This window comes from Muscardinus avellanarius (genome assembly GCF_963383645.1).
Source record: "Muscardinus avellanarius genome assembly, chromosome: 7".
NCBI lineage: Eukaryota > Metazoa > Chordata > Mammalia > Rodentia > Gliridae > Muscardinus > Muscardinus avellanarius.
Window position 1 is genome coordinate 80,326,000 of NC_137793.1, and position 27,097 is coordinate 80,353,096.

General features: G+C 37.1%; 1 protein-coding gene and 1 pseudogene across 3 annotated transcripts in view; one reads left to right on the forward strand and one right to left on the reverse strand.

Annotated features, from left to right (window-relative positions):
• Nucleotides 1-27,097, reverse strand: part of SYT14 (synaptotagmin 14) — a gene marked incomplete at both ends in the record, with an annotated part of 197,396 nt that overhangs the window by 152,602 nt on the left and 17,697 nt on the right. The gene's annotated exons all lie outside the window — the stretch shown is intronic.
• The window catches only part of LOC308265118, a 54,427-nt pseudogene continuing 29,068 nt past the window's right edge, over nucleotides 1,739-27,097 (forward strand). The window contains exons 1-4 of the transcript in view: nucleotides 1,739-1,874; nucleotides 2,456-3,123; nucleotides 10,162-10,288; nucleotides 14,984-15,076. The product of the transcript in view is annotated as an uncharacterized misc_RNA (transcript). The remainder of the gene's footprint in view (nucleotides 1,875-2,455; nucleotides 3,124-10,161; nucleotides 10,289-14,983; nucleotides 15,077-27,097) is intronic.

Consider the following 27,097-nt stretch of genomic DNA (forward strand, 5'->3'; position numbering starts at 1 on the left):
ATTACTTATTAATTTTGTGAATATTAAGTTAATTTTTCTGGGGAAAAGGTAGCAGTGCATGCATATGCCTTGCCAAATGACCCTCTTCCTACAAATTCTTATTGATATTCAAGTAAATGGAATGCAGACTGTGGGGTTAAATACCAAATACTGACTTTATTTTTAAAACAACCATGGCAGTTACAAGGGAAATTATTAATACACGTTATCAAAACACCAACTTTCAATTATCTACAAGAGATGTGACACCAAGGAAAACCCTTTGTGCCTCAGTGAAGCAGTCAAGATCATTTCTTTCTGTGAAGTAATGACTAGCTGCACAAACAAGGAAAGCACGTGCAGCGTCTAGCTTTCTGGAAGAAGCCTGATGATATCCTCTAATGTGAAATCTCAATTTAATCAACAAACCCAGAGACGGCACCTAGGTTCTGGATGTAGACTTGGAAGCCGGCGAGTCAATCACTGGGCTTCCTGAGTCCAGGCTTCTAAGTCTTCTCCCAGGCAGGCACTGGTTTTACTAGTTTCATTTTTTTCAGTTGTGCTAACCTCTGTAGTTCATCACGTTTGCCTTTACTGGTGACTAAGTTTAATGCCAAAGAGGCTACACGTGTGTGTGTGTGTGTGTGTGTGTGTGTGTGCGCGCGCGCGCGCGTGTGTGTGAACTGGCTCAGCAATTTGAAGTCAGGGAATAGCAATAGTTGTGTATGTAAAGAAGTTGAGATAAACAAAAACGATGTAAAACTGTATCCAAAATACAGAGACTCAAACCAGCTGAAAGAGAGCCACTCTACAGAACTGTGTCACTTAATACCTTACCCATGACCTGAAGGAAGGAATTGAGAATATGTTCATTAATTTTGTAGGAGGTCCTAAGAATACTAGGTTGGACATGATCGCTAATTCACTGAATGAAAGGAAGATACACTGGGGACCTCAATTTACTAAAAACAAAACAAAACGAAAGAACAACAAAAAAAACCACATCAGAACAAAACCAAGTTCAGCATGGATAAATGCAAAGCTACTACCCAACCAGGAGCCAGACACCAATATATTAATAAAAATGTTGACTCAGTAAAATGTGTGAATAAAAACCAGAAATAATGATAGAATACAAGTCAAACAGAAATCAGCAGTATAAAGTTTCTAACAGGTGAAAACCAAGCCTTTTATTACCCTATCAGATTCTAATTAAAGCAATTATGGTCTTGAATTTCTAGATAAAATTGAAAACAGCGAAGATATTCGGAGAAAAGCAACCTTATAAATTTCATTAAAGATACATAAAAAGTCCTATGCCAAAGCGAACTTACTCCCCACAGAGAATAAATGGTAAAAAAAAAAAAGTGCTTATTTTTGTGGTTGTACCAATCAATTACTCAATGCAGAATTCTAAAATTAGATAAAAACTGAAAAATATCTGTAATGATATCTAAAAACGTGATTACAGAAATACTACTTAACTGGGGTTTTAAAAGTAAAACAGGATATTAAGAAAAGAGAGGGGAATATAAATTTTAAAGACTGACATAAGGGGGGAGCATGGGAGCCTGGGAGTCTTGCGGGGCCACATGTGGGCGACGTGACGTGGTCTGGTCGGGTCTGGGGAGGGCAAGGCTCTCCGGACTCCTGGTGCTTTTGTGGCGCCCTTTGGAGGCTGAGCCAGGGGGAGGAGCAGTTGGCTCAGCTTTGTGTTGATGTCCCTGTGGCGACCTGAAGAAGGTGCCCCTTCCCCCAGATGGAGTCCACGCTCCCCACACCGGACGCCCGGGGACCGATGCTATTTGAGGATCTGGCTGTGTGTTTTTCTCAAGAGGAGCGTGTGAGTCTGCACCCTGCCCAGAGGTCCCTCAGCAGAGAGGCCACACAGGAGGGTGTTGAGGATGTGGCCTTGAGGGGGAATTGGTTCCAGGACACTGCCCTTCCCCATGGACACCAAAATCTACAGATGCTCAAGCCCCTTATATAAAGTAGAGGAAGTCAAGACTGAGTAATCAGCAATTAAGTCTAGAATCTATAGAACTTGAAGAACTTTCCCTAGAAAAGTACTCCATTGCTAAACCCCTTGCCCATTAACCAGAAAAATCCTCTGAGAAAGGAGTTGGACTCCCTGAAAGGAAAATACAAGATGGAACTTCTGTTTGCAAGAAAACATTGATAAGCCTTTTTTTTTTTTCTTTTTTCTTTTCTTGTGGTACTGGGAGTGGAACCCAGAGGCTTTCTACCTCCAGGCTATACTCCTAGAACTATATACATACATACATACATACATACATACATACATACATATATATATATATATATATATATATTTTTTTTAATTTGGAAACAGGGCCTCACTAAATTGCTGAGAGCCTCACTAAGTAGCTGAGGCTGGCTTCAAACCTTTACAATCCTCCTGTCTCAGCCTCCCAAGCACGGGCGCCACCATGCCCGGCCTTGATAAGCCTTTTAGTTACCATTAAAAACCATACGCCATTAGTAGAACTGTCTCAGCATTTAGGATCCAGAACAATTCCTGAAATTTTTTAATTTCCCAGGGAGGAAGCCAAAAATATATACAAGTGTCCTGAGTGTGACCAAAGCTTCAATGGTCATGCCTACCTTGTTTTACATCAGAAAATTCATTCAGAAGAGAAAAAGTATACATGTGGTGACTGGGGGAAGATCTTCAATCACAGAGCCAACCTGGACACATAGGAGAATCCACATGGGTGAGAAGCCTTATAAGTGTACCAAGTGTGGTGCCAGCTTCCGCCAGCAGCCACATCTGTCCCAGCACATGAAGAGCCACGTTAAGGAGAAATTTTATACATGTGGCACATGTGGGTGAGGTTATATGTGGCTCCCGAGATAGGCACAACATCAGAAAAGCCACACTGCTGAAAAAGCATATGAATATGCTGACCGTGATAAATATCGTGGTCAGAAAACAAATCTGGCTTTGCCTGAGAAAACACACACATCAGCCACCCCGTACCAGTACACTCAGCGCGTGAAGGGCTTCAGGCAGCCCGTGTACCCTGCCTTCCCTGAGAAGAGCCACACGGAGGACGCCAAGCACTGCAGTGTTGATGACGCGAACTCCTCTTCATTTGCAGATTCAAACCCTTACAGTGCATGGTGGCGCATGCTTGCAATCCCAGCATTTGGGAGGCTGAGACCAGAGGACCGCGGTTCGCGGCCAGCCTCAGCTACTTAGTGAGGCCCTCTGCAACTCAGTGAGATCCTGTTTCAAAATAAAGAAGAAAAAACTGGGCAGGAGGTGTAGCTCGGAGGTCAAATGCCTCTGGCTTCCATCCCCAGACCCGAAAAAAAAAATCAAGTAAAGGATTTGAAGGATATATATATTTCATATGTATATGTACACATATATTTGTATATATACATATATACATATATACATACATATATACATATATACATATATACATATATACATACATATATACATATATACATATATATATACACATATATACATATATATGGGGGATTTAGGGTGCGTGCATGTGCACGCACGTGTGTGCGTGTGTGTGTGTTACTGGGAATGGAACCTAGGAGAAACCTGGAAGAGACCTAGAAATTAAACCAGAAACTTTGTAATTATTAGAAGAAAACATAGGATCACCACTCTACCATGTAGGCATAGGCACAGGCTTCCTCAGTAAAACCTCTAGAACAAAGGAACTAAAACTGAGAATCAATAAATAAGATGGTACCAAATTCTGCACAGCAAAGGAAACAAGAATGTGAAGAGACAGCCTACAGAATGGGAGAAAAACTTGGTTGATAACTACACTGACAGAGGACTACTATCCAGAATATATAAAGAATTTTTTAAAAATTGAATATAAAAAACTCCAGTTAATAAATTGTCAACTGAACTAGACAGACACTTCCAAAAAGAAGAAATACAAATGGCCAAAAAATAAATGAAAAAAATGTTCAACATATTTAGCAATCAGGGAAATGCAAATCAAAACTATACTGAGATTCCATCTCCCTCCAATTATAATGACAATCATCAAGAATACAAACAATAATAAATGCTGAAAAAGGTATGAGGGATTAGAAATGCTTACCTATTGTTGTTGGGGTTGTAAATTAGCACAACCACTATGGAGATCATTACAGAGATTCCTCACAAGACTAGGAATGAAACCATACTATGAACAAGATGTACTACTCTTTGGTATCTTTCAAAAAGAATTAAACTCAAAATGCCACGATGCATGAATACCCATGTTTACAGCAGCACAACTCACAATAGCCAAGTTATGGTAACAACTTCGGTGTTCATTAATAGATAAATGGATAAAGAAAATGTGATGTATACACACAATGGAGCTTTATTCAGCCATAGAGAAAAACAAAATTATCTCATTTGCAAGAAAATGGGTGGAACTGGAGAATATCATGCTGAGATCAGCAGACTCAGAAAATCAAGAGCCACATGTCTTCTCTCATATGTGGCAGCTAGAGAGAAGAAAAAAGCAATCTTATGAAAATGAGAAGAAAGACTCATCAGAGGAGTGACAGAGGAGGAAAAAGAGAGTGAAAGGGAGGTGTGGGAAGGAAACAGACCAAATAATATATGCATATATGAACCTCGTTATCATGCACAATTATGAGTGATCAACAAAATAATTTTCTAAGAACTGCTAAAGGGAGAAAAATATTTCTGAGAACTAGATTTCAATCAACTTTGGCACTCATGAGAATAAAGCATTGGTAATTGAATATGCAAACAAAACCAATATTGCCATATTGATCTAAAGTAGAGCCAGGAGGCCATGGGGAGAAAATGCTTAGATCATAATCGATTGTTCCAGGAGATGCCTACTAGACTATTTCAGAGGAACAGCCTGTCTTGTTTCTAAGGCTATATATTTTCTTCTTAGCAACTGTGTACAGCACTGCCAGCTGTGACCTTAAGAGTAGTTTTAGGGTTACCAGAGGGATGCCAGATAATGGAGGGGAAACCTCAGCAAAGCCAGAAAGGAAGGTTAGGGGAGGAAGAGAGTTGAGGCTGATTAATGGAAAAGCTACATTTGAATATGTGTATACATGTGAATATAACATTCTTAACCTGGACACTCAGTATCGGGAGGGAGGGAAAAGGGAAGGGGGGAGGGCACCAAGTACTGTGTGAATATATGCCATTGTCAACAGGATCCGCATTATGATGTGAGACTCTACTGCACCAATAAAGTTAAAAAAAAAAGAGTAGCTTTACATAGAAACTGCTGCTGTTTGCCAATCAGAGATTGCCAACTCCTGCAAGTTGGCAAATAACTTGCATAGAATTCTGTTCCAATAAAACCCCTGACCTTGTCTTGGTTCTCTGGATATACCAGATACCACCCAGCCTGTACCTATGTGTCCACGATTACAATTCTATTTTCCCAGAAATGTTCTTTTATTGGAGATTCTTCTCTATATTTTTATTTGACTTTGTCAGGTGACTGGAGTTAATTATTGATGAAGTTTACCACATAACAGTCCTAGATTTTTGGGGGGTGAGAATATCAAGGGGATGGAGGGATATAATACTAAAGTAATTCTTCGGTATATTTTACATATAAATAGTCTTTTATAATTATAAAAAATAAATGCCCCTGAAAATCACTAATACCTGAAAATAGTTATATGGGATATATAACTATTGTGAACAGTGCTGTTCACAATATGGGATATATGGGATAAATTACTATTTATCCCATATAAATCAAGAGTAGTAGTAATTTTTTGGGGGGTGATCTACCCAGAGATGGTCTACCTCTGATCTAGAACTCCAGCCTTATTTTTATTTCTGTATTTTGAGACAGAGTCTCACTATGTTGCTGAAGCTGTCCTCAGACCTATGATTCTCCTGTCTCAGCCCCTCCCTTCTCCGGTCTCAAGTACTGGGATTACAGTCCTGTGCCACCACACCTGGCAAGGAATGGTAATTTCCAAGACAGCTGCTAATTTTTAAGAAGTGTTGTTCCCACTCTGTCCCAAGCTCTTCTTTCACTTCAGGCCTTCACATACATTTGACTCAATGGCGCTCCTCTGCCTCCTCCTCTCTTCTTTCTGCACTTGACCTTGCCAATCCCTATCTTTTAAAACTTTGCTCAGATGTGGATTCCTTGAGAGAGTTTTCAGTGACTTTAAGGTTGAGGAAGACACCCTATCTATACGTTCTCTTGGTGCCCTGGACATGCCTCTTCTATAGGATTTACCACAAATGGATCAAGACGGCCAGTTTACTCATCTATCTTCCCTGAAAGATAGCTCTATGAAGGCAGGGACGTACAAATATATCACTGCTTCCCTCCCTAACAATGCCTAGCATAGTAACTAGAATATGGTAGTATCAATGAGTCCTTGTCTTAGGAATCAGGAATAACTGTCAAAACAAAAACAAACAAAAAAACCACTTATAATGTATACTCAAAATTTTCATGTTCGTTTTATTTAAAAATATTCTAAACCCAAGCCAGGCATGGTGGCGCACACTTGTAATCCTAGCATTTGAAAGGCTGAGACCAGAGGATCAAGGTTCAAGGACAGCCTCAGCTACTTAGGCCCTTTGCAACAGAGTGAGACCCGGTTACAAAATAAAGAATGAAAAGTAGAGCTGGGGGTGTAGCTCAGAGATAGAATGTCCCTGGGATCCAGCCCTAGTACCACACATACAAAAATATCCTAACCCTGCTAAAGAATGTAATGTAATGGTTCAAAGAGAAAACAAGTTAAAAAACCTTGCCAGCAGTGACTAGCCAGTAAGCATTACGTGATGAGCTCACCATTGTCTACTGACTTATCCTTACTTCTAGAAGTCCAACAACTTGTCTTATTTCAGGTACCAGATAGCTTATTAAGGAAAAAATGAATTTGGGCATAGAGGTGATCAATCTAGTAAAACTTTTATATTAGACATAAGCCAAATTCAAATGGAAAAGGGTATATAAATAACTTAAATTTTACAGTGGAAAAAAACGCCTTTAGGATAACAGAAATGTTAACAAATATCAAATCAGGACAAACATCCTCCTGGTATTAGAGCACCTGAAAAGCTAGAACAGTAATTAAAGAGTTGCTTGGTAAGCAAAAAATAAAAACTAAAGGAAGGGACTGCTCTACCAGATAACAGAAATTATTTTAAAGCCAGAATAATTAAAATAAGATGGTATTTGCCCGGGAACATATAATAGATTGGACAGAAAAAGACAGCTGCACATGTGGACGGCGATGCTGGGCAAGGGTGAGTGCAGCGCAGTGGGAGGGTGGGGGCATCTTCTCAATAAACATAAATTTATCCCAGATAGATCACAGATCTAAATGTGAAGCACTTACTAATAAGTCTTTTAGGAACAAATAGAAAAATTTCTTCATTGTTCCATGGTAAAGAAAGATTTCTAATTAAACAAGACATTAAAAAGCACAAGCCAAAATAGATAAACTTGATAAATTAAGATTAGGACTTCTAGCCGGGCGTGGTGGCGCATGCTTGTAATCCCCGCACTTGGGAGGTGGAGACAGGAGGATCGTGCAGGTTCGAAGCCAGCCTCGCTGGCTTAAGAGACCGACCCTGTTTCCCCAGTACCACCAAAAAAAAAAAAAAAAAATAGGACTTCTGATCATTAATAAATATCCTGCAGTGAACAGGTAAGCCAAAGAGTGGGATAACATATTTGCAACACACATAAGAGGAAAAGGGCTCATATGTAGAAAACATGAAGAACAGCTGGGCATAGTGGCACATGCTTATAATCCCAGTATTTGGTAGGCTGAGGCAGGAGGAGTGGAGGTTTGAGGACAGCCTCAGCAAGTAGTGAGACTCATCAATCTAGTAAGACCTTGTTTCCAAGTAAAACATAAAATAGGTCTGGGGACAGAGCTTGGAGGTGGAATGCCCTGAGCTCAATGCCCAGTACTACAAAAAAAAAAAAAAAAGAATGCATGCATGTTTTTTAGACATCACAATAAAAAAACACAAGTAAAGTTCTGATCAGGCTTATCACAATGGATCAAAATAAACACACTAAAAAGTATTCAAATTTTTTATTAATCAGGAAAATACAAATTAAACCACGATGTTGTATCACTACCCAAGAATAAGCAAAATTTAGATCTGTCAATATCCAGAGTTCATGAGAAAATGGAGCAATTTGAAATCTCGCAGATACTCAGTAAAAGGAAAAAAAAATGAATGAACCACAGTTAGATGTAAAAAAAATGAATCTTGAAAACAGGCAATTGGCAAAAGAAGAAAGTAAAAAAAATATATACAAAAGATTACAAAATAAAGTTCATAACAGGCAAACCTAACTGATCATTCAGGATGCATATTTATGTAGTGAAACTAAAAAGAAAAGAAAGTAACTCCATAAATGCAAGCAGAGAAGGGTGGTATCAGAATCAAGGGTATGAAAGCTTATGGAGAAATGGCAGCACTGTCCTTCACTAGGTAGTAATCGTGTAGATGTTTGCTTTAAAACACTATTTGTTTCAGAACTAAAAATGGACAGCCATTGAATAGTTTATCTAGGCTCTGGTGATACCCGTGCATGTAACTACCTGGATGACATACTTGTGGTCTTGTCCCTCCCAGTCTGTTCTGGCCACAGGCTACAAAACAAGGCCTTCAGAATGTCAACCAGAATTGTGCTGCTATGAACATAGGTATGCATATCAACAGATGAATGGATTGCAAAATTATGGGAAATACACACAATGGAATTCTATTCAGCTATAAAGAAGAACAAAATCATGCCATTCGCAAGAAGATGGAAAGGCCTGGAGAACACTATGTTAAGTGAGACCAGCCAAGCACAGAAAGAGAAGGGACATATGTTTTCTCTAATATGCCCAAACTAGGGAGCATTGGGGATACCAGAGGGACTCCAGATAATGGGGGGGGGGGAACCTTAACAAAACTAGAATGGAAGGAGAGGAGAGGAAGAAGGCTGAGGTTGATTAATAGAGGAGCTACATCCGAATATGTGTAAAAGTATGAATATAGCATGGTCAACCTGGACACTCATTGTTGGGAGGAGGTGAAGGGGAACCGGGGAGGGGGGGGAGGGCACCAATCACAGTCTGAATGTATACCATTTTCAATATGTTCCATATATAAATAAAATAAAATAAATTAAATAAATTAAAAACAATTACTAAAAAAAAAATGTTGACCAGAACCGACTGACTGCTCAAAATCTTCCCAAGGCTCCTCCTTCCCGCCTGGATTCTCCTCTACTGGCCCTCTAACCTCATCTCCCACCACTTTCCTAAAGAGCTCATTCCAGTCAGCCCCGACATTTCTCAAGCATTAGGCAGGTTGCTGTTTCCTCTGCTTGGATAACATCTCCCAGATACTCACATAGCAGACTCTTGCACCTCCTTCAAATCTTTGTTTAAACATCATCTTCTGAGAACAATTTTGTCCAGCCCAAATGTCCACCTTTACCATTTGAAAATGCAACCCATTACTGCCTATACTTTCCCTTTCCCTAATCTTTCCATATTATCTTCTAAAATACCTATCTATTTATTATTATCTGTCGTTCCCTACTAGAATGTATGTGCTTCAAAGACAGAAGGCACCCAATTCTCATATCTGTGAAAATAAATGCCTATTTGTGTGTGTTTGGGGGGGGGGAGTACTGGGGATTGAACTCAGAGGCATTCAACCTTTAAGCTACACCCTCTGCCCGATTTTTTTATTTCTTATTTAGAAACAGTGTTTTCCTAGTTTGATAAAAATCTCACTACTTCCTGAGGCTGTCCTTGAACTGTGATCCTCCTGTCTCAGTCTCCCAAGTACTGGTATATAGGAATGCACCATCATGCCCTGCCATGAATGCCCATTTTTATGTCACTGGATCTGGAATGGATTGATATGCAATGTATCAGTTGATGAATTGATATTGCAGCAATAGCTGACCTCTATAGTTATGAATATAAATATAAAAAATAAAAACCAAATCCAAAAATGTATGTAGAAATGCATCAACCAAGGTAAATTTTTTTCCCAATATGTAAAAGTTATATAACATTATAAAATCAACTGATATAATTCATAACACTAACAAAGGAAAAAGACAGACTTTCAACACAGGCCAAAAAAACCTAAGGAATTTCAGCCATCTATAATTATTTTTTAACCCTTAGTAAATTTGGAATGGAAGCCTACTTTCTTAGCTACATCAAGAGCACTGACCTAGCCGGGTGTGATGGTGCACACCAGCAGGCTCAGCTGCTTGGGCAGCTGAGGCAAGAGGATGGCTGGAGCCCACAGGTATGAGACCAGCCTGGGGACAACATATGGAGACACCATTAAAAAAGGGTACTGACAAAAAGTATATGGCCAACAACACTAATGAGAATATATTACAACTCAAAAGCATCCATTTTAAAAACGAGGAGCCTAGCGAATCTGCTTTATACAGTTACGTGTTTTTAGAATTGAGAGGTTTTAAAATGTCATGGTTTCAAAAAAAACATTCAATTTCTAGTCTCCACGAGTCTCACTGAAAACAAGAGCCCTTTATTATCTTAACAATAAAACTTCATTTTTCAGAGGCTAATAAAAACATAATTTACTCTTAAATCTTGTGTTTTTAATCACAAGAGAATGAAAACTATGAGGCATTCGATTAAAGAAGTTTTTAAAAGATGGCATATAAAGAAAGTAGGAGGAAAATAAAAGCAAAATAATTAGAAGCACAGAAGAATCTTAAGAACTTTTTCTTAAGACTCATGTGGTGAGGAGAATAAAATAAGATGGACAAAACTTTAGCAAGTCTAATCAGATATTATAATAAAAATAACATTAACTTAGGATGTACTTTATATCCTGCACAACCTATTATTTAAATATATTGTTTTATTAAAGTTTCACAACACCCCTACTACCCTTCAGAAAAAGGAGCTAAAACTTGATACAGTTCAATAATTTGCCGCAGTTCACAAAGTTATAAGTGGCAAAGTCAGGATTCAAACAAAGATCTAACTCAGATTTTATTGTCTAGACTAATGCATCATTTACAATTATGCAATATTATACAGATGCTCCCTGACTTACAATGGGTTTAGAAACTGAAAATATACTAAACTGGATGCATTTAATACACCTCACTTCCTAATGAACATCACAACTTAGCAACATAGTACACAGGAGAATAACGGTTGGGTGCCAAAGACAGCTGCGGCTGGCTGCTCAGCATCTTGAGGAAGTACTGTTCTGCATATTGCTGGCCAGGGAAAAGACACAAATTCAAAACCTGAAGTGTGGCTCCTACTGAATGTATACTTTCACATTATCAAAAGGTGAAAAATCATAAATTGCACCATCATTAAGTCAGGAACCATCTGTACAGAAGAATAAGAATGTAAATCACAGATAAGTGTTTTAATTTTTAAATATTCTATACATCTTGACATAGAATATTTCTGGACATCTATGAAACATAAATGAAAACTTTAAAATACTAAAGAACAGCCTTTTGCCGGGCATGGTGGTGCACACACTTGTAATTCCCGCACGTGGGAGGCTGAGACAGGAGGATCGCACAGGTTCAAAGCCAGCCTCAACTACTTAGTGAGGCTTTCAGCAACTTATTGAGACCCTGTTTCCAAATAAAATATAAAAAAGGTCTGGGAGTATAGCCCAGAGGTAGAAAGCCTCTGGGTTCCACGCCCAATACCACCAAAAAAAAAAAAAAAAAAAAAAAAACAGCCTTAAAGTACTTGAAGGAGATGACTTTTGTGTTCTAGGACATAAGATGAAAACCTTCCAAATTCCAGAATTCCGTTATCAAAATTTAATAAAGAGAATACTACAAAAGAAGCCTAAGCCAGGCGTGGTGGCACACACTTGTAATCCCAGCATTCGGAAGGCTGAGAGCAGAGGATTGAAGTTCGCAGCCAGCCTCAGCTACTTAGTTTGGCCCTCTGCAATTTAGTGAGACCCTGTTTCAAAATAAAGAATAAAAAATAGGGCAGGGGGTGTAGCCCGGAGGTCGACTGCCCCTGGGTTCCATCCCCAGACCCGGAAAAAGAAAAGGAACTATAAATTAGAGGCAAAGGATCATTTGATTTTTGTTTGGGGTTTTGTTTATGTAGTATATTAATTACATTTACTGATTTGCCTACATTGAACTATCCCTGCATTCCTGGAATGAAACCAGCTTGAGCATGGTGTATAATCTTAATGTGTTGTTGAATTTGATTTTCTAATATTTTATAAAGGAGTTCTGCATCTATGTTCATCAAGGATACTGTTCTGTAGTTTTATAATAGTTTTTAATACTGGCTTCATAGAATGAGTTTGGGAATGTTCCACACCTTTCTATTTCATGGAATAATCTGAGGAGCACAGCATTACTTCTTTTTTAAAAGTCTGTTAGAATTCAGTTATGAGTCTATCTGGTCTTGGATTTTTCTATTTTGGGTGGCCTTTTATTACTGTTTCAATCCTGTTGCTTGTTTTTGGTCTATTTAGGTTTTCTATATATTCTTAGTCCAATTTTGGTAGGTCATATGTGTCTACAAATTTATCCATTTCTTCTAAATTTTCCAACTTTTTAGAAGATAACATTTCAAAATAGACCCAAATTATCCTCTGGATTTCGGTGATATATTCTTTTTCATTAGTAATTCTATTAATCTGGGTCTTCTCTCTCTTTTGGTTACTTTGGCTAAACATTTATCAGTCTTATTTGTCTTAATCAAAGATCCACTTTTTGTTTCATTGGTCCTTTGTGTTATGTTGTCTTCTTTGTTCTAAAGTCTATTTTATTAATTCTAGCTATGAGCTTTATTTCTTTTATTACTTTAGAAAATTTACTGCTATTGTTTAACTCAATAGGTTATCAATGCTATTAGCTTATATCTCTGTACCTTCCTCAATATCTATGAGTATCAAGTTAAGTCGCTTAATGTAGTCCCATAGTTCCTGAATTTTCTGGTTATTTTTTTCTTTACAATGCCATTTAAATCATTCCAAAAGAAAATGGGACATAAGAACCGGGTATGGTGGCGCATGCTTGTAATCCCAGCACTTGGGAGGCTGAGACAGGAGGATCACACACGTTCGAAACCAGCCTCACCTCAGCTACTGAGTGAGGCTCTCAGCAACTTAGTGAGACCCTGCTTCCAAATAAAGTATAAAATAGGTCTGGGAGTATAGCCCAGAGGTAGAAAAGCCCCTGGGCTCCACCCATAGTACAATAAATAAATAAATAAATAAATAAACAAATAAATAAATTAGAAAAAGAAAATGGGTTATAAATACAATTGTAAACATATACAAAGAACCACATACAAAACATGTTTATAAATTAGAAGATTTAATATGATAAAAAGCCAATTCTTTCTAAACTGAAAGGCTTATTATAATCCTTACAAAATCTCAGCAAGATTTTAAATTCAGCATAATCTGATTTTCCACCATTATCCCGTGTCCTTATTAATATCCCATATACATTCTCCAAATTTGTCTAAATTACAAAAAAACATAGTCTTTTTGGAGTACATCATGTCTCCTCCTAGGTCTTATGCAAAACAGGGCTCATTTCCTCAGATAGTAGTAAAAAAGCTTGTCTACTGGAAAAAGACTCTGAATTTATGGGTTTAATACCCCCAATCTTATCAGGTTCTTCCCAACTTTGGGGATCCCATCCCTTACTAGTCAATGTCCTCACTTCAGTAACAGGTACTATTTGAAGAAAAGAATCCATGTAGAAATTCAGGCAGTTGCAGGATGAGCCTCCAGGTTTGGATTTCAACAATCAGCTCTGGGACTACCAGAAATGAGCATTTCTTTCATGGCCAATGGAAATTTTGGATCATTTATATGGTAATTAAGCTAGAAATTCAAATCTTTGAACATATCCTCTTCTTTCTCCTCTTTGTGCAATTGGAAATAACCAGCCAATCTCATTATACTTGTTAGTCTGACAAAAAAGTTCCAAGGTATAAAATGCAGGTTCATCCACAACCTTGCTCCTTTGAAGTATTTGATAAGAGGGACTTTGAGGGATATACACCAGGTGTGCATGTATATTCCTATCACTCTATACTTTAGTATGATGTATAACTGCAATGCAACAATACAATTATATTTTTTAAAAAGCAGTACCCAGTGGGGATATTTTGCATATTGCTACAACAATAGCAGGCTGACCATCAGAGCTCTCCCCCACAAGTATCCTTGGTGCCTTTAAATTGAGTCAGATTAGAGAACCAATTCCAGAAATCCCAATCAACTCGCCCTTAAAGATTATTTCTTTAGAACCACTCTCAGTACCAAAAATCTGTATTAGAGTTTTCCTGAGAAGCAAACAGGGGGATGTACATGAATCAAAAGATTCATTTTAAGAAACTGGTTCCTGTGGTTGTGGAGGCTGCTTACAGTCTGCAGAGAAGGCTGGTAGGGTGGAGAGTGAGACAAGAGCTGACACTGCAGTCTTCAGTCAGAAGGCAGTATGAAAAGAGAATTCATTCCCTTTCAGGGGGCTCTCAGGCTTTTTTCATAAGGCCTTGAACAAGGTTTGATGAGGCACACCCACATTATCAAGGATAATTTGCTTTACTCAAAAGTTTACTGACAGCTATTAATCAAGTCTAAAAAATACCTCACAATATCATTTACACTGGTTTTGATTAAAAAAACTGGGCACCAAACTTACACATAAACTTGACCATTACTAAGTACACACACACACACACACACAAGAAAATGTACATGAACCTAAATAATGTCTTTGTGGGTAACACCGAAAACCAGAAAGCACACAAATGGCCTTCAATGGGTGAATGGCTAAATAAATATGGTCCATCTACAGCATGGAACTCTCAGTAACAAAAAGGCACAAATTACTGAAACATGCAACAAAACTGAGTGTACCTCAAGGACATTATGCTAAGTGCACCCCATCTCAAAGGAACATATATTGCATAATTCTATTATATAACCTTCTTTAAATTACAGATTATGGAGATGGAAAATACAGTGACTATTGTGGATGAAAATTTTCATTTATATGATTATGCAGATATATTTGTCAAGACAAAAGCTTTATTTGTAAGTTCATGGTAATGAGTAGCAAGAAAATGTTTAAACAGATGTATACTGAGGTTTGGCTAAATCAAATATTAAAATATATTACCTAGTGGCAATTAAATAGTATGATATTAACAAAAAATATACAGAATAGTAACATTAAAAGTTAAACATTAAAAGTTCAGCTGGGCATGGATGGTAGCACACTTCTGTAATCTCAGTATTTGGAAGACTGAGACAGGAGGATCACAGGTTTGAGGACAGCATCAGCAAGCAGTAAGACTCTCAACAACATAGTGAGACCCTGTTTCAAAATTAAAAAATAAAAACATAAGGCTGGGGTATATCTCAGAGGTAGAAGAGCCATAGGTTCAATCCCAAGTACCCCCCCCTCAAAAAAAAAAGATCAGCATTATCCATAATATACAGTAAAATTTATATATACATTTATATATACATTTCAAATCAATAAAGAAGACATACATTTCAAATCAATAAAGAAGACATAAATTTGATGGTTATTCAATAAATGATGTTATCAGCTCTAGATACAAGAAGTTCATGAAATTTTTATTTTTTATTATTTTCTATTTTCCAAATGTTCGATAGTGAATGAACACTCCTTTATATCTAGAAAAATATTTCGCATATGTTAGCTAGATGATAAAATAGACAAGTATTGTAAATTTTATAGGTATAAAACAAAAAACAAAATAAAAATGATCCATGCTTTTTTTTACTACATATAATGTGAAAATTCTGTATATCAAACAAATACCACAATCAAAATGCAAAGTTAGACAACAAAGAAGGTAAAATATAACACATGATAAAAACAAAAAATAAATATAACACATGACCAAAACAAAACAAAAAACAATCACCCTTAACATAGCCTTAATATATTTTTTTTACTTTTCATCTTTTTTTTTTTTTTTTGGTGGTCCTTGGGGTGGAACTCAGGGGCTTTCTACCTCCGGGCTATACTCTCAGACCTATTTTATATTTTATTTGGAAACAGGGTCTCACTAAGTTGCTGAGAGCCTCAAGTAGCTGAGGCTGGCTTCGAACCTGTGCGATCCTCCTGTCTCAGCCTCCGAAGCGCGGGGATTACAAGCGTGCGCCACCACACCTGGGTAGCCTTAATATTTTTAAATAAAGAAAATAAGTAAATCTATATGAGTATTTTCTAAAGGATATTCAGCAATGAGTCTTTAACTCTTCAATGCTGAACCACTGTTAAAACTGAAAAACAATCCAAGCTCATAGTAACTGGGAAAATGTAGCTTAAAACAATAATACATCAATTTAACAAAGTTTTTAAATGACAGATAACAACAAGCATGTAGGAAAAGAAAGCGTGGAACATGACTGTTGTCAACATGAACTGCTGTGGATCATATAAAGGCCAGAAAGCCAGGCCTGGTGGCATTTGCCTGTAATCCCAGTACTTGGGGATGCTGAGACAGGAGGATCAGGATCGCAAGTTCAAGACCAACCTCAGCAACTTTGTGGGACCCTGTTTAAAATAAACAAATAAATAAATAAATAAAATAAGGCTAGGGGGTATAGCTCAGAGGTAGAAATCCCACAAACAAAAGAGAAAGAAAAAGGAAGGAAGGAAAAAGGAAGACAGGCAGGTAGGACAGCCTTAAGAATGAGGATATTCTTTGACGCAGATAATCTATATCCAGTAACTTTTTTTGTCAATAAAGAGGTTTTTTATTAAAGAAATTAAAACTGTGGGAAGAGGGGGTTAACTGGGGATTAAATCCAGGGGATTCTACCTCTGAGCTACACCCTAAGCCTTATTTTATTTTTTATTTTTGAAAAAGGGTCTCCCTGATGTGTGTATGTATTTCTCCACAAGTCTTTTATCCCATTAAGATGTATGACTACAATGCACCAATAAAAAAATTAAAAAAAAATTTAAAAAGTCTCCCTAGCTGGACATGGTGGCGCACGCTTGTAATCACAGCACTTGGGAGGCAGAGAAAGGAGGATCGCACAGGTTCGAAGCCAGCCTCAGCTACTTAGGCTCTCAGCAACTTAGTGAAACTCTGTTTCCAAATAAAGTATAAAATAGGTCTGGGAATATAGCTTGGAGGTAGAAAAGTCCCTGTGCTCCACCCCCAGTACCACAAAAAAAGAAGGAAAGAAAGAGAGAAAGAGAAAGGAAAGAAAAGAGAAAGAGAAAGAAAGAAAGAAAGAAAGAAAGAAAGAAAGAAAGAAAGAAAGAAAGAAAAAAAAAATGGTCTCCCTAAGTTTTAGAAGGCCTTGCTAAGATGCTGAGGCTGGTTGTGAACCCAGGTCCTCCTGTTTTAACCTCTAAGTGTTGTGATTTAAAACACAGATATTCTAAAATATTAATAGATGTCATCTGTAAAAGATAGAATTATGAGTCTCATTTATTTAAAACACTTCTTGGCATCTGCTAGGCTTGTTTTGTTTTTTGTTTTTTGTTTCTTTTGGTGCTGGAAATGCAACCCAGGGGCCTTCTACCTCTGGGCTATACTACTAAACCTATTTTATATTTATTAGAAAACAGGGTCTCACTATAAGTTGCTGAGAGCCTCACTAAGTAGCTGAGGCTGGCTTCAAACCTATGCAATCCTCCTGTCTCAGCCTACCAAGTACTGGTATTACAAGCGTGCACCACCATGCTCGGCTTTGCTAGGCTTTTTAAAATAGGTAATACGTATCATTATGTGACCCAAATCAACAATTTTACTTCATTAAAACAAAAAAAAAAAATTCCAACGAATTCCTTCATGCAGAATTCCTGCCGAAAAGGGGCTTAAGGTGCACTAGATCAACAGGATGCTAATGCGATATTAAAAGAAAAGGGCTTCTACGATGAGATGTACTTGGGAAATACCAGGCTGACAGAGCTGAATGGCTTTCTTCAGCGCAGGAATTCTACAGCTTTCAATACATGAGTTTTCTAACTTTAGACACTTCCAGGACAGCCTCTACAGTGGCTCAGAGAATGCATAAGAATTCAGAACACTGCTTACAAACCATCAACCTATCAAATATTTTCACATGTTGAATATATTTTTTAAAGTACAGAGAGAGTGAGGAGGAAAAATGAATTAATTTTGTTTATAGTAGAACTAAGTTTCCACAGAAATAAGTAATTTTTAACTACATATTGGGAACAGGATAAGGAAACAAGAGTTATAAATGTTTGCAGATGGAAAGTTTGAAATTTTGACCTATGCAAAATTTATATTGAATATATTATAATAAGTTAGTTGTATATAAACAGCTTTATAAAGGTGACCCCCCAAAAAAATCAGACATTGATACCGTTGGATGTAAAAACAAAACCCACAATAGTTAAAATGAAAATATAAACACATCTTAGTGTTTAAAGACTGTACCTTGGACATTTAAAGCAACAAAGATGTCAGGGTTAAATTTTATCAGTTTACACACACAATGCAAAACATTATACTATTACTAAATAGATTTTCATATTAGCCATTAGATGGCACTATATGTCTACTAGTTAACATAACTACACTAAAATTCTAATTTTCTCCCACATGCTTAGAATATAATATAAAATATATCTAACTTTCAAACAATATAAATTATCTTCTATACTCCCAGACCTATTTTTATACTTTTTAATTTGGAAACAGGGTCTCCTAAGCCAGTGCGCGTGGCTGGCTTCGAACCTGCGCAATCCTCCTGTCTCTGCCTCCCAAGCACGGGGATTACAAGTGTGCGCCACCATGCCCGGCTAAAATTTAAGTTTTAAAATGAAGGAGAATGCTATAAGCAACTACATTAATATCATCATTTCTAGAATGTGAAACTTAAGTAATTTCATTCAAAAATCAACTATTCAAAAGCTGTATGTTAGATGGCTAGTGAATGTCTTTCCTTAAGCCAAATAAAAGCCATTCTCTAGTCTTCTAATATATAATTAATTTCCTACATGAATAAAATCAACTATTTTCATTCACAAACCTACACTTTCAAGTTTCTAATTCTGGGCCAGGCATGGTGGCACACACTTATAATCCCAGTACTTGGGAGGCTAAGACAAGAGGATCACAGGTTCACCATCAGCCTCAGCTACTTAGTGAAGCCCTCCACAACTTAGTGAGACTCTGTTTCAAAATAAAGAATAAAAAATAGAGCTGGGGAATGTAGCCTGGAGGTTCAGATGCCCTGGGTTCAATCTTCAGTACTGCCAAAAAACAAAAATTCTAATTCATTTTGATGATCAAATTTCTGTCTCCTCTTCTTACCCAAATTTTCTCAAATCTTGTTCTCTAATCCAGGACTCACATTACTCTGGTCTCCCAGTCTCAATTCTGAAATATCTGCTCCAGATTTTGTGTTGTCTTTAAATACCAGGAATGATTCCATTCTGATAATAACTTTCCCACCTCCAGTTAAGATCTAGTAACAAAGATCAGACTCAGCTTACCACCCCAAAACACTACAACAGCAGACAAAATATATGAAACAATGCCATTGAAGACACGACACAAGCAATAAAAACAATGATCATTCAGAGTGAAAAGAATGAGATAAGCCATATGGTCCATGATTTTCCGAGCTTACTATTTAGAGAAAGGGAATGGTAAGCGTGCTGGACAGAGAAGTGTCAACCCAAGAGCCCAAGGGTCTCCCTGCATTGAACAGACAAACCTGCTGGGAGTATAAAGAATCCAAGGAGGCTAAAGTCCACATGGCTTAGTCCACATGGATAAGAAAAAGTTAAGCAGATATCTGAAATGGGTGACCCATGATAAACAGTGGGGTGGGTCTAGGTACAGAACTCTAAGAAACAAAGAATGGAGAAAGAACTCTCTACGAGGAGGACAGGGAAGAGCAACCAAATCTAACAGAGGAAGAAACAGAGACTATTCCCATGAACCAGAATTTTTTAAAAATCTCTAACTTTGCCGGGCGTGGTGGCGCACGCTTGTAATCCCCGCGCTTGGGAGGCAGAGACAGGAGGATCGCGCAGGTTTGAAGCCAGCCGCGCGCGCTGGCTTAGGAGACCCTGTTTCCAAATAAAAAAAGTATAAAAAATAGGTCTGGGAGTGTAGCCCGGAGGTAGAAGGGCTTCCAGGAACCCCAGTACCACCAAAAAAAAAAAAAAAAAAAAAAATCTCTAACTTTACAGGCCACAGAATAAGGTTCTATAAAGGATCTTGCCTCAAAAAATTAACTATAGGCTATGTGTTAGAAAGCTTTATATTACTGTGACAAAATACCCCAGACCATCAAGTTAACAGGAGGAGCAGTTTATTTTGGCTCACAATTTCAGTTCATGGTCACTTGGCCTCATAGCTTTGAGCCTGTGCTGGCACAGTACATCATGGCAAAAAGGCATGGCAGAAGGATACTCTTTACTTCATGGCAGCCAGGAGCAAAAATGGAGACAGGAAGGGACTGGCACATGCCCACTATGTCCTGACTCTCTCCACCAGATCCACCTCTTAAAGGTTCCACCTTCTCTCAACGGCACCAAGGCTGGTGAACAAGCCTCTAACACATGGGCCTTTGGAGGACATTTCATATCCAAACTATAGCAAGCCCTATGCAGGGCTTGTCCTTCCTAACAAAGATTAAAAGCAAGACAAAAAGGAACAAACTATTCCCAGGTAACTCTTTACCTACTTCATAAAAAAATCTCAAAAAACAATTAAATTTGTCTAACACTCCATAAGTGAAATGCACAATGTTTCACATTCATCACACCCATAAAAAACCCACCAGACATGCAAAGAAGCAAATGTAAATGAAAACATGGAAAATATCAACCAAAACTAAAAAAAATGATAAAATTAGGAGACAAGGACACTCACAATTATGATATATTCCATGGGTTCAAAAAAATCAGAGAAAAGACTGAATGTGTTAAGAGACATTTAAAAATTTTTTAAAGCATAAATCAAATTTCTAAAAATTGGAACTACAATGTCCAAGATAAAAACACTGAAAAGGATTAACAGCAGACTGGATACTGCAAAATAAATCATCAGTTAACTTGAAGATACCAACAGAAATCAAACTAAGACAATGAAACAAAACGAATAAAGAATCAATAAACTGGATAACTTCAAGTGAACAAACATATGTGTAACACCAGAGTCCATGAAAAAAGGCAAGAGGAAATCAAGAAAACATATGAAGGAATAACAGTCACATTTGTTTCAAATTTAATGAAAACTATAAACCAAAAGAAACTCAATAAACCCCAACTACAAGAAAAATGTAAACAAGTACATATAGAAACAGCAAACTCAAATTGCTTAAGACAAGTTATAAAGATAAAATCTTAGAAGTAGCCAAAAATACATACTATGTACAAAGGGAAAAAGATTAGGATGACATTATTTACAAAGAAATACTAGCCAGATAAAAGTGAAGCACTATATTTACTGTACTGAAAGAAGAAAAGAAAGGCTAATCTAGGATCCCTTACCAATGGAAAATTATTTAAAAACACAGGTGAGATTAAAGAAAAAGACAAAACTTTGAAACATACAAAAGTTGAAAGAATTCATCACTAGCGATCCTGAGAGAACTTTAAAGTCCTTTTTTGACACTTTCTATTCACATACTGTTCTCCTGGGTTTTTTTTATATTATTGCTAGGGATGAGATCCTCCTCAGTCCTATTTAGTTTAATTTTATTTTTTATTTTGAAACAGGCTCTCACTAAGTTGTAGAGGGCCTTGCGAAGTTGCTGAGACTGGTTGCATACTTGCGATTTTCCTGTCTCAGCCTCCCAAGTACTGGTATTACAAGTGTGTGCCACCACACCTGGCTGTTCTCCTGGTTTTAGTTCTTAGATGTCTAAGATTTATTTCAGCTCATTGAGCATATTTAAAACAGTTAATATAACATCTTTAATTCTAATGTCTGACCTTTCTCAAAGATAATTTCTGTCAAATTAGTTTTCCCTGACAATAGGCCATATTTTCCCATACATTTGCACATCTATTTCTCCCAATTTATCTACAGGTTTATTAACATAATCACATTGAAACTTCCAAGGTTTTTTTTTTTGTAGAAACTGACAAGCTTATGCTAAAATTCACATGAAAATGCAGACTCTCAAATAACAACAACAAAAAAAAAATTAAAAGGAACAAAATAAAAGGATTGACACTTCTTAACTTCAGGATTGATTATAAAGCTAGAGTACACAAGTCCCTTATTCACAGTTTTTTCATTTTCCTTGGGTTCAGTTAACTATCATGAACAGAAGTATAAAATACTAAATTAAAAGTCCCAAAAATAACTCAGAAGTTTTAAACTGCACACCACTTTGAGTAGCATGATGAAATACTGTGCTGTCCCACTGTTTTAGATACAGAATGGCCTTGAAGGGTTAATAAATTGACATCTGGAGTTGATGCAATTGAGTCTGAGGGTTGTAATCCCAGCACTACAATGGATTTATCCAGGAGTGGCCTAGGCCTGTAGGTGTGGCTGGGGAGGGCAGAGGGTCTCAGGGACTGCGCCTTGGGGGCTGCATGTGGTTGCTCCTCTCTGGCACAAGCTCTCTCTTGCTTCCGGGCTCCACGATGTGAGGAGCAAAGCCTTGTGTGCTCCCTCTCTCTACTTCCTGCCACTGCCATGCCGGGATGTGCAGTCCCCAGCTGGACATGGACGGAACCTCAGTATCTCCAAGGAAAACTGAACAAATAAACCAGCCTTTCTCCATGTCACATGGTCAGTTCTTTAGATTATAGCTATGGAAGATAAATATATGACTTATGGATTTTCTACAAATGGACAAAGGCATTTCAACGGTGAAAAATGGCCTTTTGAAGAAATGATAATGAAAAATTGTATCTCCATATGTAAAATAGTGACAATGCTAAGCCAAGCAAGGGAAGGACAGACAGGGAGGGAATGGGATGGGAATTGGGTAGGGGTTAAATCAGTGATGTGTACAGGTATGTACACACAAGTTTTTTACCCCAATATGATGTATGAATATAATACACCAATAAAAAATTTTAAAAAAGTGAACTTTGATCTGTATTTCACAAAATATACAAAAATTACTCAAATATGCAAATTGCTAACTTTTTTTTTTTTTTAGTGCTAGGGATCGAACCTAAGGGCATTCTACCTCCCAGCTACACCCCCAGCTCTATTTTATTTTTTATTTTTAAATAGGATCTTATTGCTAAGGCTGGCTTCCAACCTGCAATCCTCCTAGCTAACCCTAACCCAAGTACTGGGATTTAAAGAATGCACCACCCTGCCCAGCCACTGATTTTTTTATATGCAAAAACTTAATTAAGCCAGGCTAAGGAGAATCACAGGCTCAAGACCAGCCTTAAGAGGCTCTTAGCAACTTAATAAGACCCTGTTTCAAAAAAAAAAATATATAGGGCTGGGGGTATAGCTCAAAGGTAGAATGTTCCTAGATTCAAACCTACTTTCAAAAAAAAAATTTAGAAAAAATTTAAGTCCCATATCCTAGAGAAACAAAATATGTAAAATGTAATTGAAATAATTTAATAAAAAATGTAATCTGTGAAACTCTACCAGAAAAACAAAGCAATATACTATATTTCTAAATGGGAAGACAAAGTTATTTGGGGGAAAGGAAATGGTACATAAATTGTGTAGCGAAACCTGAAAAGGTGATTTCAAGGTTCATATGGAAAAACAAATGTAAGAGAATAGCCAAGACTTATCTTAAACAAACAAAAATCCCTTTTGTAGAATATAACAAAAGATCCAGAAATAAAAGCACTATAACAGTGATGCCAGAAAACACTTACAGATCAATTTAAAAAAAGAATTTAAATACAGAAACTAGCCCAAGTAGGTCTATACTTTAGTATGTGATAACAATGGTATTGTATATTAGCAAAGAAAGGATGAATCATTCAATAGCTGATATCTGTATACTAACTGGTTTATTATTCAGAGATAAGGAAAGCTGGATCCTTCCTTCACACCTTAGACTAAAATAAATTCTACATGGATTAAAATTTAAATGCTTAACAGAGTCGTGTATATGGTGTGGTGTGTGTGTGTGTGTGTGTGTGTGTGTGTGTGTGTGTGTGTGTGTGTGTAAGGGCTAAAGGGTACTGGGGGACTGAACTCAGAGGCATTCTATTTCTGAGCTATAACCCCAGCCCTATCTTGTCTTTTTATTTTGAAACAGGGTCTCCCTAAATTGTGGAGGACTTGTTGAGGTAGCTAAGCCTCCCAAGTACTGGTAGTACAGGCATGTACCATAGCACCTGGCTTAAAACACAAACAAAAATTTTAAAAAAACATATTTTATAGTAATCAGAGATTCACTGAGATCAACAACCAAATCTTTGAGAAAACCATCTTCACATCTGAGCCACATGTCATCAGACACATCACTCTCATTTTGTGGATATATTTTTTAGAATTTTGGTTGTGATGATCTAACTTCTGAGGCTGAAATATGGGACCAATGAAGCATGTTTCAGTTAATATATAGAAACTGTCCTCAACAGATATTTTCCATCCTCTTCAAAGTGGTCAGAGACCAGTATAAGTAAGAAAAAAGTTAAACTTATAGATAAAAAGAACCCAGCCCTAAACACACACACATATTTAAAAACTTATTTATGAAAAATAAGTATTTAAACATTTGTATACACTATTTTTATATAACTAGTATATATCATGTATAGTTAACACTATTAGCATATTAATTAGGCTATCCCTTACTCTACCTGGGTCTTATGATAAAATAGGACAATAAGAAGAAAAAGAAATTTCCTTCTTCTCCTACACTACATTTTAATTAATATATTTATTTTTATGTGGATCATATTGAAAATGGCATACATTCAGACTGCGCTCTACACTACTTCTAATGGAGAAAAAGCATTAGGGAAAGAAAACAAAACTAAACTGGTAATAGCAACCTTGTGTAAAATGTCTGCACTCCTATCAATAAGAGAAACTAGATTGGTTACTAGGTATGATACCAATTCTGTTAGGACAACCTCAGGAATGGATCCCTATTCCTCTTAAGGGTATGAAAGGGTAAGGACAAAGCCTGGAAATCTCAGCTAAAGATGAGCAAAACATCCATGCAGAGCAAAAACATGCCTAGACCTCTTCCTTGGACCAAGGGCTAGAAAGATAAACATCCCAATCCTTCTGTTCTAGTCACTATAAATGGATTTCTGTTCCTTTTCAACATGAGTTATTAAAGAGTACCTAACAGCTGAATAATGCCGACAGGTTAGGAAAAACAACTCAGCTTTAAATTTCTAAGGTTGTTCCACAAATAGCATTCCGCAAAACACCTTAGTATTTTATTCATAGAACTCACAAGTAATGCACCTTTTAGAAAAAGAAATAAGGAAAGAGACTAAGTGGTACTTTTTGACAAAAAGATTTCAGAGAGGCAGAACAGGGCAAGATTCAACTCGCTTTCAGTCTTCATCCCCCTCTCCATTTTTATTATGATTACTCCAGATCCTCATACTCCCACGACCTTCACAGTACGTTCTTCTCTTTTGACTCCTGAACTTCACCTTCAAATGCTGAGGGTCTGTTTTACTCACTTAGTGCTTATAATAACTTACAGCAGCCTCGATTTGGAATATAAAACTAAAAATAACAGGCATGAGTCAATGTGATAGGCTCTTTTCCCCTGGGTGCGCATAAACCTCTCATTAAGAAGTTCAAGGAAGCTGAGAATGAATCAAAGAAAATATAGCTCCATGATTTCTACCTTCTATTAAATTGTAAATGAAAGTGTCATTTTAATTATAGTAGCAAAAGCCCTATTCTTTGCTACCAATAAGACTCTATAAATTCATGACCTAATTGAAATTCCTTGAACCAGGGGGGAAAAAAGCTTAAAATATATTCCAAGAAAGCAATTACAAAAATCTACTGGTCCCCTCAATTCAAGAGTACTATTATTAGCACTGTCTCTAGATTCCCTAAACTATACCAAAGGGAAAGATCTACCCTAAGAATCATAAAACGTGAAAATAGTTTACATGGGAGCACAGTGCTGCAAATAAAAGGGTTTGTAAACATTTTATGGCTGAACAGTATTTCATTATCTATATATACCATGTTTTCTTTTATCATTCACCCATTGACGGGCACCTCAGTTGATTCCATACCTTGGCTATTGTAAGCAGTGCTGCAATAAACACAGAATTATGGGTATCTCATTAATATATTGATTTCATTTCCTTCGATTAAATACCCAGTAGTAGGACTGCTGGAATTTATGGTAGTTTTTTCAATAAATTCTTAAGAAACCTCCATAGGGTTTTCTAGAGTGGCTGTACTAATTTATATTCCCACCACCAATGTAAAATAATAACTCCAGTTTTTTTTGTATTTTTTTAGACAGAGTCTCACTGTCACCCAGGATACTCTGAAGCAATTCTCTCAACTTTAGCTTCCCACATAGCTGAGATTTCAAGCATGTGCCACCACTCCCAGCTTAGATTGATTGATTGATTGATTGATTGATTGTGGTACTGGGGTTCCTGGAAACCCTTCTACCTCCGGGCTACACTCCCAGACCTATTTTATACATTTTTATTTGGAAACAGGGTCTCTTAAGCCAGCACAGCTGGCTTCGAACCTGCGCGATCCTCCTGTCTCCGCCTCCCAAGCTCGGGGGTTACAAGCATGCGCCACCATGTCCGGCGATCCAGCCTAGATATTTTTAAATGAATTTTATAAATTAATTATATATTGAGAAAAAAAGCACATTATTAATTATATACTGCTTAGTCATAACAGGAAATAGGGAGACTAGGTTAGAAATATTATGTTTATATAGTTTTTAGTAGAGCAGTCAGGATATGTTCCAAGACACCCAAGGAATATATATAGTTCCCAAACCACAGAGAGAACCTAACCCTATATATTCTGTTTTTTTTTCTAATACACACATACCTACGACAAAGTTTTATTTATAAGTCATGCACAGCAAGAAATTAACAATAACTAAAATATAACAAAGATAACAATATAATAATAAAATTGACAGCATCATCTCTCTTAGGCTTTGGGGCCA